Below are 13,762 nucleotides of genomic sequence, written 5' to 3' on the forward strand. Positions count from 1 at the left end.
AGAAACTAAAATATGTTTCTGGTTTTGGTTGATATAAAACTTTTTTTTCCTAGTTGCTTGTTAGTTTTAGATAACATATTAAAATGCAACACTTTACTCATCTCTAATTTAAATTTTCTTTTGTCATGTGGGCAGATTTACTGACAAGCATAAATTCAGGTACCACCTTTTATACTGAAAATCCACAAATCTACTTCTGTATTTGAAGCCTCTCTCTTCTATCCAAACTAAATAAATCCTAAGCTGTCTTTTCAACACCTCTTCTTTTACTTCTGAGCATCAGTACAAAATCAACATTAAGAAAAAACCACCTAGATTGGTCTTTTCCATCAAATCATCCCTACTAACTCATGTCTTGATCTCTGTGGACACTTCCCCCACCCCCAAGATTTCATTTCATTTAGGTCTCATCTTCTGGGGTCTTCTCTCTCTGTGCTCCAATGCATGTTATTACTAAATTGTACAGACTCTTCTTGTTGATAACAACCCTAAGTTTTGATTTTCCTGGCTACTGCTTAGACTAAACTTCTTGTCCATGTTGGAGTTGGTTCATGACTTAACTACAGCAATTTTCTTTCCTGGCCTTGACACATACAAGTATATTGATTCTCACACCTCAGTAGAATAGTCTGCATAATTAACTAGCCATTGCTTCAATCATATCGCCTACATTCCTTCCATTGAAGCTTCCTCAAACAGTTTGTTTTTTAGGGTTATCCACAGCCTATGCACATCTTTACTGACTTGCTGACTCCCAGCCCTATATCAAAAACCATCATAGACTGAGTTATTTTTATCAAACTTGCAATGTTTCCTTTTTTTTTTCCTGTGCTACTGGATAAAGTGGAATAAGCTTTTCAGAAGCATTTGGAAAATTAATATATTTCTTTTCTTCAGACACCTTAGAAGTCTTCTTTTCTGTGACACCTAGAAAAAAATGTCTATAGCTACACAAAAAAAAATCATGGAAGTCACTRCCAGTCCTGCTGATCAACACTGTCCTATTTTTCTCTTGTTCTTTCCTATTCACATGCATTTGTTTGTTATTTATTTTGGATTTAGTTTGTAGTCCTCTTGGATCAGTGACCATGTTTTAGTTCTACTCTTCATTGTATACCTTGTGTAATAGAGGCCTGGAAAGTTCAAAGGAAATACAAAGACAAATGTAGTCTTAATCTRCCTGTTCAGTAGCTTTGATACAATGATTTCTGAGAGCTATGAACTAGAATTAAGTCCATTAGATTCAATTTATACCTGAACATAAAGGGAGTATTAGGAAAATTCAAATATTCAAAAGAATGTATTTTTAAGCATTTAGTGCAGCTTTTTAATCGAGCTGCGTCTGCTAATGTTTACATACCAAAAAATATGATGTTGAATATCTTTGTTGTGACTAGTGTGTGACAGCTACGAGACTCTATTGTAAATTCTTGTACTATCACAAAGCATAGCTGCAAGCAATCTCCACATACATACATTAGTAGGTGGATGAATTGACGCAATAATCCTCACTCACTTTCCGCTTCATTTTGCATTATTTTTTCCCAGACAAATGTAAAAATATTGATTGCTACAGTCATTTTTAGAATATTCTACTATTTTGTATTCTTAGTTAACATGTTAGTATGAAATGAGCCATGCAGGAAAATTAATATTGTCATCACAATCTCGTTCAAGTCTAATTTCCTCTTGAATAGTTTGAGCAAAATCCTCAGCTGGCGTAACTGTTGTAATTGCACTGAGCTCAGCATACATCTTTTCATTTCACTTACCTGTGTGATATTATTGAATGTTGGCTTAKYTGTTTGGAGAAGAAGCATTTGAGTCACCCAATTTAAATCTAAAAWAATAATAAAAAAAATAAATTAGGAAAGAAACACTACTTAACAGTTTCCACTGCTGGTRTTTTCCAGTATCTGTTTTAACTATTCTGAAGTCCAAATGCTGAAATTTACTGTGAAATTTACTCAATTTATTGAATTACCTTCCCATAAATAATGCTTTGGGGTTGTTTTATTTTTATACTAATAAAACATTTACTTCAAAAAGAAATGTAAGTATAGCCAGGGCTAAACTATGCCCATGGGACACAGTCTAAAGTGCTGATGGAGCAGTAAGGTCATGTCTTCAGGTAGAGCCTGAAAGACTCTTCCTCAGTGGGAGTAATAGTAATTGTTTACTATAGACCTATTGTAGCAGAAAAATATTTTCCTCCACTATTAACTTGCTGAAACTAACTTTTTGTCACCTCCTGCCTATGTCCTTCAGGGGCCAAGCGAAGCAGGACTGGAATGAGTGCAATGCTAATTTCATTTGCTTCACTAAGGTCTAAGGGGGTTGGGGCTCTTCCTTTTTCAGGGAATACATCTACCCCTAACTCTGTTTGGAAACAGCATAAGAAAAAGCTTATTTTCAACTCTCTGAAATTTTTCCCATAAAATTGTTAATATAATTTCTGACATACATACGCAGGCAGGCATCTACCAGGTAGAAGACTGTTAATGTGACRAAGCAGAGAAAAGCTTCTGTTATAGTAGGGTTCCTACTATCTTAAAGCAGAGTGACTTTTAAAATGAAATCTTAAACAAGATCCATTTCTTACTGTACTTCWCTCTAAATCAAACGTATAGCTTTAGGTGCATTAAAGAGCAAGGTAATAGCAAAGCAACTATAGAAAATAGTCAAGCTGCTTAGGGTCTGATCCTGCAGACATGAATAGGCACACAGAACTTCACGAGAGGTAGTTTTCCCATGCAGATAAATGAAATAGCATGAATTTACTCCTGTGCACATCTGCAAGACTCGATCTTTCATTTTATAACTTCTAAAGTCACGGAGCAATAAAACCAAAAGCACTGTAAATAGATTGATTTGCACGAGAATGCAGGAGAGAATAGCTAAGAATAGAGATTGCCACAGAGAAAGTGAAATATAGGGTATAGGTCTGTTGAGCAGAGCAATCTGTTTCTGGCTTTCAATCGTACTGGCAGAGGTCATCTCCTCTGTGACAGAGAGATTAGTTGCTCCTGGCAAGGAGATTTACAAACAGTTTTATACAGGATGTTCTGTGACTCCCTTGCATAACTAGAGGTTACCAATAGTCATGCTTTTCAGCAAAGCTATGCAGGTTATTRGATAATCGTTACTTTCCTCTAGCGATGGGCATGCACTGTCCAGTTTGAACTGCTGACAGGTAGACAAGTGACGGATAGAGCAGAGGTGGAGCAGGCTGTGCGACATGAACCGAGAGATAAAGCCRGTACGTTCTCAACCTTTTTATGATGCTGACCCAGAGCCCCCAGTGTGGGTGGACTGTCAGCCAAGACACACATCACGAACCACTTCATTTCCCGAAGGAAAGACTTCAACAGCGTGTTTATCTCAAGGAAGATAAGGCCAAAGGGCTTTCACCCTTTCTTTWGCTAGTACCAGCTTTTCTCTATAACTCACTGCTTCATCCTACATGTGCCAGCCTAAGATCAAAAGGGCTGGCTGTCTCTGCAGAGGTTGCTTTAACCCAGTCATTAAGAAGCACTTGAGAGGGCACAGCAGACTGGCAATTTTATGATAAATTCTATACCTGGAGAAGCAGACTAAATGCTGAGCTCTGGTTAACCTCATRGTCTTCCTTTTTGCACCTACTATATCATTTTCTTATCTCTCCTTCTCCTTCTATTTGTAATGATGGCTGAATATACTCTTTTAACTATAACTTTTGACAAGATGGTGTGTTTTTCTCAGTAAATGATGAATGACAAGTAAGAACTTCACTTTTCATTTTCCATCCATTTCCTATATTAGTATACAGTGAACAGCACTTAATGAATCAAAATTCTATCTTGCTGGCTAATATAGCATGCCACAAAAATGACTTTTTAAAAGCTCTGTTAAACTGTTGTAAATAAGGCTTATTCCAAGTAACARTAATTGCCTTAGTAACCTTTACTAATTTCAGAAGTAAAGCTTTTTTGTACCAGAGACAAATATTTAGCAAAGGACAAAAATGTTCAGCAAAATCTAGGAAGTACTGCAGACTTCATTAGCTTTTCTTCAATCAGCACAATAAACTCAATTTAACTAGCCCTCAGTAATTAAATAGCATAGCACAAAGTACAATAATAAAGCTTAATTTAGAAAATACAAGTACAGTTTAGCTTCTGCAAAAAGGTAAAAAAGTCTCAAACCGTTCAACATAGAATTATTAAGTTTTGAGATTTATTCTTAAGAGCTGAAAAGCATCAAGGGAGAATAACAACTGACACTATGTTTACAGAGTATTCCCCAAGAAGTCCACTGAAAAATGCTAAATTATTTGTAAAAGCTGATCCAGATGTAAAAAAAAATCCTTAAAAAGCAATATTTCATTTTTTTTAATTGAAAAACAGTTACTAAATGTAATCAATATGAACACTTCAAAACCAAAACAAATCTGATGTGGTTGAAAAAACATTTTTCACTGAGTAAACGTGTAGCTATTGAAAACCAAAAGCATTCCACCAGATCTTACTCATCAAAAACAATTTTAATGGAGTTATGGAAAGACTAAAGGGTTTGCTCCTGGTGTTTAGAAGTCAACAGTCAGAGTTTGACTTTTTAAATTGTGCAAGACCAAGAGATTCAGATAATCTGGTAGGGTGAACCACAAAAACAACAAAACAAAAAAGGGCAGAATAAGATTTAGTAATAAAAAATAATAATAATTAAAATAATAARTATAATAACACTGGTGTAGTAATAATGGAGCAATGTATTATAGGCAAGTATAGGAAAAAATAAGTAAAATTCTATCTTTTTTATTATTTTGAACAGTTCTTAAATGCAATGTGCATATTTCTGCATGGTAAAACACTATTTGATTTCAAAGACACAAGTATTGCTAAACTAAGGTTTTGAATATGTGTCCTTTCATGATTTTTTCTGTATTTCATGCATGTTCAGTGATCCTCCTATCCTACAGGATAGGAGTACTACCTATCCTTGGTACCTTTAATACGGCCCTTCACAAAGTCAGTAGTCTCTGTCTGTTTACCTTCATTGCATGTACAGCAATGGCATGCAATATTAAACTACTAAGAGCAAAAAGAATCATTCTTGTACACTTAGGCTCTTGCTTACTAATATACAAACATTTATTAAAATAACCCAAACCCTTGTTACTTCTAAACACTTTCAAAAAACAACTGGCAAAGACATTCCCTTTCATTCCACATAAGTATATCTCTTCTTAAAAACAGAAAAAAAAAAAGAAAAAAAAAGGAAAAGGCATCCTGCTTTTAGTGGACTTCAGCAGATGCCATCATTTGTTATGAACAGCTACTCTACTAGTGGAATTCTGCCCTAAAAGGCCATGGAGAGAAACACTATGTCTTTAGAGGAGTTTCTCACCCTTGTTAGCACTCTTAAGATGGATCTTAAGAGCCCTAGTAACCAAGAGCTTTTGTAAGTAATTGCACTGAAATGAACAAGTTTATTTACAGAAGGATTACCCATCAAACAATTTGAAAAGTCTGCCACTTGTCTGCAGATATATTCCACAGAAAACATGTGCAAAAGAAGAAGAAAAATATATAAATTGAATGCTTATCTCAATGCTGGAAAAATTGAGAAATGTTGACCTGGTATATATCATATTCATGAACAAATCAGTCATCCTCATATAAGAAAAAAAAAAATAAGGTGAAGTATTGTCTTCTGAAATGAATGATCATAGAATCACAGAATCAGTAAGGTTGGAAGGGACCTCTGGAGATCATCTAGTCCAATCTCCCTGCTCAGCAGGGTCACCTAGAGCATGGTAGACAGGGTTGCATCCGGGCAGGCCTTGAACATCTCCAGAGAAGGAGACTCCACCACCTCTCTGGGCAACCTGTGCCAGTGCTCCGTCACTSTCACAGKRAAGAARTTCTTCCTTATACTCAGGTACAACTTCCTGTGGTTCAGTTTGTGCCTGTTGTCTCTTGTCCTGTCTCATGGCACCACTGAAAAGAGTCCAGCCCCATCCCCTTGATCCCCTCCCTTCAGGTACTTGTACACAYTGATMAGATCCCCCCTCAGTCTTCTCTTCCCCAGGCTRAASAGGCCCAGCTCTCGCAGCCGTTCCTCATRGGGCAGGWGCTCCAGCCCTCTGATCATCTTCATAGCCCTACACTGSACTCTCTCCAGTAGCTCCATGACTCTCTTGTACTGGGGAGCCCAGAACTGGACACAGTACTTGAGATGAGGCCTCCCCAGTGCTGAGTGGAGGGGCAGGATCACCTCCCTTGATCTGCTGACAACAGTCTTCCCAATGCACCCCAGGAGACCATTGGCCTTCCTGGCCACAAGGGCACATTGCTGGCTCATGGTCAGTCTGTCATCCACCAGCMCTCCCAGGTCCTTCTCTGCAGAGCTGCTCTCCAGCAGATCAGCCCCCAGCTTGTACTGGTGCCTAGGGTTATTTTTCCCTAGGTGCAGGACTCTGCACTGGCCCTTGTTGAACCTCATAAGGTTCCTCTCAAAGAAGAAATCTCAAAGAATCCAGAGGACACAGGACTTTCATCAGCCTTTTAGGCACGTGTAAGAAAAAGGGGATAAATGATGGCTGTGAATTTTAGTTCTGAATTTTTGCACTCTCGGAATTTGTGCATTCATTGTATACTAACCTTTGCCTGATGTATATCACTGCCACTACACTAACACAAAATCTATTTGAAATCATGTCTGTTCTGGGAACTAAAATTCATTTTTGGTGTTGATCACAGCTTGCAATTTGTCTATTTATAAATCCATTCCTTTTAAGCAATATGAATGCATATATGAATACATAGCATAAGAAAACATTTTATCATTTGTGGCAAATATTTCAACATGTTACCCAAGATCACTTGAAATTCTGTTGTCATTGGTTGTAAATTTGGAAAAGATTTACTGAGTTCAAACATTCCAAATGCTATTCAATTGAGTTTTGATTTAGTAGTTGTCATATATTAAAGTAAATTCTTTGAAGCCAAGAAACCCTTATAAAATGTTTTTGAAATGTATAAAAGTTATAAAACAGTTGGTAAGAATTCTATATTTTTAATTCAGAGCTGCTTTTTATGTTGCAAGACCACATTGAATAAAATAATCTTCACATTTCTATTAAAAAGACAATTAAAATAAAATGAACGAGAATGAAGGAGATGAGAAAAAAGGCCGTCTCAGTCTACCAGATATCTTGGTATACATTGTTAATTCCATCTCCTTTCACAATTAAGTCTTATCATAGATCTTTAGTGTCTCATATAATAGTTCTACTTAAGTTTCTAGTAGAAAATATATGAAAACATAGTGAAATATATGCAGTAAATGAAGGGCAAAGAGATGGAATTTTCAGAGATTGTCAAATTATCAAATATTTTTAACAGATGTACTGACAACCTTGTCTCTAAATGCTTCTAGGTCACTCTTGGTGAGCACCTATCAGATACAGTACGTTGAAGTTAATTCCTGTTATTGATTTCCCCTACTGTGTTTTTAATCTTTTGAAGTACATTAAAATTATCCATACATGCACAAGATCCTTTTTGAATTACTAATTGAAAATTACCTATATTTCAATAAAATGTCTGATATTGTTGTAAAATGTGTAGTAGCCAAAGAAAGCAGTGTCTATATCCACATATGTATACACACACACACACACATACACACATATATACATATATATATTACTATGACTGGGTCTGTTGCCACTTCTAATGATTTCACTAGGAGAAGCCTCACTGTTTTATTTCTCACTCTTGTCTATATAACATTTTGATGTTCGAAATTAAAATCAATTGAAAAAAAACTATTATCTTCTGCCTACAGAATCTGAACTTTTTATCATTTTTTTCACCACTTTCTGTTTTTAGGGAGAATATATGAATTTTGCAATACCAGCTCTAGGGAGAAGACTAATTCTGTTCTCAGTCCAACTATTCCCTGTAGTTCTTTTCTGCTTAAAAGCTATGTAACATCTTTGAYGCAGTAATAGTTCCAAAAGCAACTGATCTCTACCTATTCACCTATTGCTACTAGACCAAACTGATACTAATTAAAAGGGGACTGCAAACAAATATCCTCTCTTTGCTTTTACTGYCCTAGTTTCTAACAAATCCCCAAAGCAACAAGGTCCTCTATGTCAGCAAGGAAAAAAATCAGTGCAGAATCTCTTCCACTCTTTCAAGATCCTGAACAGCCAGGAGTGTGACCAGTGGGAAAGGACAGACTTCAGTACAACACACATGCTTATCAGCATCCTGCAAAATAAGCTTTCTGAATCTAGTTGAAAGCTTTAAGTATCTCTACAAAGCACTGGTGTACCTTAGCATGCAATGCAGTGTAACTGAATTTTTTATAGAAGTATGCCATCAGTCAGAGAGAAAGAATTTATGTATTTATAGGGGAAAATATACCCCACAGTACTTTATATGTATACATAGTGTTTATATTTTCTAGCATATTCACTGGAACCATAACTGTGCATCTAGTACTTATCCTGGATTTTCACATTTTTTTTCATAAAACTAAGTTACCACAGTCCGGTAACTACAGATATACGTTCCTGTTCTGTTCACCCTGTAATAGCTGTTTATCATCTACTCTTACGATTTTCCCCTTTGTTATTTGAGGTCCTGCAGCATCCCTTCAGTTGGCCAATTATTCTAATATTCTCTAGTGCCGGAGGATAAAAGGAGTAAAGAAAAAAGTTTCCTGGATCATCGGGAAGGTCTGGTGGCACTTTTCAGTGTACTAACACAAGAGCTCTCAGCTGAGGAATCTGCCATGCATTTAGAAGACAGCGTGTGTGAATACTAGACTTCCCGGGGGGAAAAAAACCTCAGAAAGAAAACAGGACTTGCAAGAGTCTGCCTTGGTGTGCTGGTGGGGCCCTATAAAYGCAAAACATAAATGACCTTAAAAATTGCTAGGACCTCCCTGTCAGAAAGGACAGCATTCAATTACCTGTTTTTTTCTGAGTGAAACTACAATTTTCTGCCCTTCAGGTCTGATGCTATTTATTGTTCTTTTCTTTGTGGAGAAACTGTTATATACTAATTTTGTAGGCTTGCTATATAGCACAAATAAGCTACATGTCACAAATTAGCATTACTGAGTAACAACAAATTAAAAAAAAATGCATTAAGGGAAAAAAAAATCTGTATTTTCACACATCGGTAAAAAAMCTTTTGACTATGTTTTCTGTGATTGTGGCAGAATAGACTGGCTTGAACAACAGCCAGCTGCCACGGCCTGGGGCAAGAGCAATATCAAAAAGACACTTTAATGATGAGAAGCTTCTATATGTAAGTTAATGAGCAATAAGAGTATACAAGAACAAGCTGCAGATTATTCACCTTTTTTTTTCTTTCTACAGCTCATTATATAAAGTTTTGTGGTGAGTGTCTAATATATACTCAGTGTTTTTTTCTATTTTACTCTTGATTACATAGGAATCAATTAGAACACTATGTATGTATCTGTAGAGATKTTATTGAAAAGGATGTTTATCACATGAGAGTTTTTGATATCTGTGTATTTGGTTTAAGATTTTCCCTTCTGCTCAACTTGTGCAATATTCTGGAGTTAGGAAACTTGTGATAGCTAAAAATGTAGGCTTGCTTCAGAAATCRCTGCTTATTTCAAGGATCATTATAAATCATTATAGATTATCTCAAGTAAAATGGAAAGAGTATGTGTAGATTTGCATCACTGATCCAGAAAACACTTTAGCTGAGTATGACTTCTCTCTTTTCTGGATCAAGGACATTAAAGGTCTGTGGCTGCACATAGTGGATGACTAAAAAAAAAAAGAGAAGGAAGTCTAAAACCCGACCCCAAAAATCTAATTGGATGATCTAAAGTTTTGTTCTACATAGGAGGCCTAGTCATACAACTAAGTTACTGGGCACCATTTGATGTGCCATGGGTTGCTTTTAGATCACTGCAGACATGGAGTAGCTTAAGTAACCTTAGCTGTTACCACGGAGGGATAATCTAGTTTGCAGTTGCTTCCTATTTTACTCAGATCAAGGTATGTACCAGTGCAGCTGGCAGAGAGCAGGAGATGCCTGGAATAGAGTAGGACTAGAGCAACACGTTCATGCATCTGAGCCCTGAGGAAACATTTGTGTAGGAACAGATCTGTTCCTATTGCACRTACACAGCAAAAGCCATCAACTTATGTGATAAAATTGTTCACTTTGCTCTCTAGCTAGTCCTATAGAGCCACATATATCAGAGAAAATGAACTAGATTTTAATGTTTAATACATTAAACAAACTGATTTGAACCAATTGCCACCTGCCCAGTTCTATTACCTTCAAGTGTTCTGTTGCTCTCTTCATGAGATTTTTTTTTCCTAGAACAGCCATTTTTACGCTGCTTTTCCTGATTAACTCCATGTGTGAACACTCAGTTTCTGTTATAAAAAAGGTAATTGGAATTGGATTGCTTCTGTAATCAGCAAGACTGCAGATGGGGTTAATCAAGAGGAGTTAAGCTAGTCTAAATTCACATGCTACCTTTTTCTGAGGAAGTTTTCTTATTATAGGAAATTATGAACCTCAGCCATGATTTGAAGACAATAGAGTTACAATAAATGTGGGTAGAAGAAAAAAAAAATCTTTCCTTAAAAGAACAGTCAAGATTCCCAGAATGTTTCTGATAATATAATTAATATAAAAATTTGGATCAGGCTGACTCAAACACTTTATTTTGCTGTATATTTTATTTTGTATTTAAGAACATTTTTTAATTCTGTTTGTGAATTTATTCCTCTATTATAATTGTCTTTCTTTCCCTTAAAAAAAAAAAAAAAAAAAAAAAGCAAAAGTGGAAATTTTCAACTAAAAAAATGTCAAAACAAAATGTTGATGGGGAAAACTTCTGCAAAAATGGCCACAAAATAAGTTAATTGTCAATTAATTCTTTCTACAAAAAATCCTATCTGTGTTAGAGAGTAATTATCATATTACAAAGGTTCATTGTCTGAGAAGAAAGAAACCTTGAGGTCAGTTTTACTTCCCACATTTAGCATTCATAGCAGTTGCTTAGAAGATATTTATTTGTTTTTTACATAAATAACCAAAGTACAGATGTTAAATGAATTATAAAAAGCTTTACCCCAGAATAGACCATGTATTCCAGCTTTACCACACTGATCTATAGAAGGCTTTGTTCTGGATTAGATTACTTATTCCAGTTTTACCTACCTAGATATTACTAATATTAATATTAAACCTGTCAAGTACAGAGCATTATGCTAAGTACAAGAAATGGAACAGTCTAAAATTCAACCATTTAAAACACTATTTTTTCCATCATGAGTTAATACATATTTTTTGTACAATCTCTTCAAGATGAGTTGTGTTCCCCTTTGAGCTGACTAAAGGATGTATTTAGATTATTACTTTCCTTTGAAATTGTTGTTTTTATCAAAATGCACCTTTTATCGCTACAGAAAATTGTCTACATGAAAAGTGAGACTTGAAGATGAGCCGAAATGTTAAAAATGAACTTTGCAAAATGAGCAGGTAATGCTGAATGAACAAAGTGAAACTACATGACCAGATGGGTTATGAAATGGCAATTTAATATAGTTCCCACAATATTTTCTGATGTCAGCGGCTTTGGGGTCAARCTCCCTTACAGATATCTTAGAATAGAAGACAGAATTTTTGTGGATCCTCCTCGGCATATTTGCAAAGCTACATATCCTCCTGGAGGGCATTTTTTTTCTTGAAAAAGCCAAAAGTTGAATTTCAGGATATTTCTAATTTTGTCTTCTGTGTGAAAGCAGTGCTCAGAATGAGGGGTCTCTGCTATTCCAAGCCTTATTCATTTAAACGTTATTTATTTAAAGATCATTGGATGTTGCTGCTTGGGGCTGAGGGTAGGAATTTCTCCTTCAAGAGTGGCTACATCTTGTTGAAACGTGACATATCTGATAATAGCTTGGTGCATTTGGTTACCTTTTGTAGAAACAGGGACTGGGATCCCAAGTCAAGCTTCTTACTGTGAATTTCCTTCACAGCCATTCATTGAGCAAGATCTTTTATGCTGATGTTTTTCCCTCACTTCAGGGATGCCTGCGTCATGTAGAATGGAATAGTTCACCTCAGTGTGAATAAGAGATTAGGCAGCTAGCAGTTCACTGATGCAGGTGAGATTATTTGGGACAACAGAGAGAGAAAGAGAGAAAGGATAGAAAATAAAAGAAAAAGTTAACCGATCAAAGACTCTCTTACGCAGCCAYGAAGCATGCAGTGATTTTGAGAAACTACAGAAAAGCTGAGTTAGAATGAGGAGAGTGTAATGCCTCCAGTCTTCTCTACATTTGACCTATTTTCAACATTTAATTTTGCTAATCTAGTGCTGACTATAGTTTAGCTGCAAGAATTTACAATAACAGACCAAGATCAGCACTCATTYGCTTGTCTGGGGTTAACTCTAGATGAGTTCACCTGAACTGATTGCTTACAGCTGTTGCCTGAAATAGTGTTATTTTGAGTGTGCAGATAAAGCTTGTTTGATAATTGATGGCAGACTTTCAGAAGAGCTCAACTGTCATATGAGATCCTCAAAGGAATTTTGGAGAAATGCTGTATACTATGAAGCTTTGAAATCTAACTAAGCAGCAAAGTAAAAGACTTCTTTAAAAATGATATACTTAAATCGAAGGGAAAGGAATTGTGACAATGTTCATTAATTCATTGCTTGTAATTTGACTCCACCTTTGAAACAGGTAARTAGAAGGATGAAAGTGAAAAGATGATTTTCTTTTCTGTCTTGCAATTTATATAGTCATTTACTTTGTTCAAGGCATACAAAACCCTGCTGGCTCAGTGTATTAGCATTTTTAATGTTTTACTGAATTAGAAATATATATRCTGGGTACAAGTCATTGGAGGACTAAATCCCAGATCTCTGGTGTTGCTATGAAAAGGGAGCTAAAGGAAACTATCAGTAAACTATCACTGAAGAGCTATATGGAGGAGTCTGACAAAGTATAACAAGTATAGTGTTGAAAACAGGAATTTCCAGTAAGTATATAGTAAACATAATCTCTGTATCATCTCTACTGATATAACAGGTGAAAATTCTAGACACCTGCAAATGCTTAGAAGCAAAATCACTGGAATACCACAAATTACGCCAATACTGGTTTTCTTGCACAGATATAAAATAAGCGGCCATGTGCATAATTCTGAATTTTACACTGAATAGAATTTCAATATGCATTTTCAGGCCTTATTTGTGTGCTCAATTCCATGTAAAAATATAGGACAAATTCTGGCTTTTTGGCACAGAGAAAGTTTCAAAAAAAAAAAATTACAAAAGGCAATTGCAAAATGCTTTCTTCAAAAGTATATAGTTTCTTAGCTGTGTGCTCCTCAAAACTGAGCATGTGTGGGATTTGCTGTGGCAAAACATTGTACAGAAACCTTAAGAAAAAATATAAACTTTTCTTCATTTTCTAGGCACTGCCTATRGGCATATAATTTTCTATTATAACAAGCCATGCTCCTCAATTTGTCATTGGATAAGGCAACTATATTAAATCAGGATCTGTGTTCCCAGAGAGCTCCTGAGAACCAGAGAGCTGCTTTTCGGTGGAAAAGTCCACAATAATCTCCTACGTGTCTCTTTGCAGGTGGCATTCAGATTGCCCGAAGTGCACAGCAGTGTCCTCCTTCGCCCGCCGCCTCTGGATTTAGTTTGGCCGTGCAGAGAGTACCCGCGCGGCCAGGGAGCGACA

This window comes from Rhea americana, unplaced genomic scaffold (assembly GCF_003343005.1).
Source record: "Rhea americana isolate MKP2758 unplaced genomic scaffold, rheAme1 scaffold_0, whole genome shotgun sequence".
Taxonomy (NCBI): Eukaryota; Metazoa; Chordata; class Aves; order Rheiformes; family Rheidae; genus Rhea; species Rhea americana.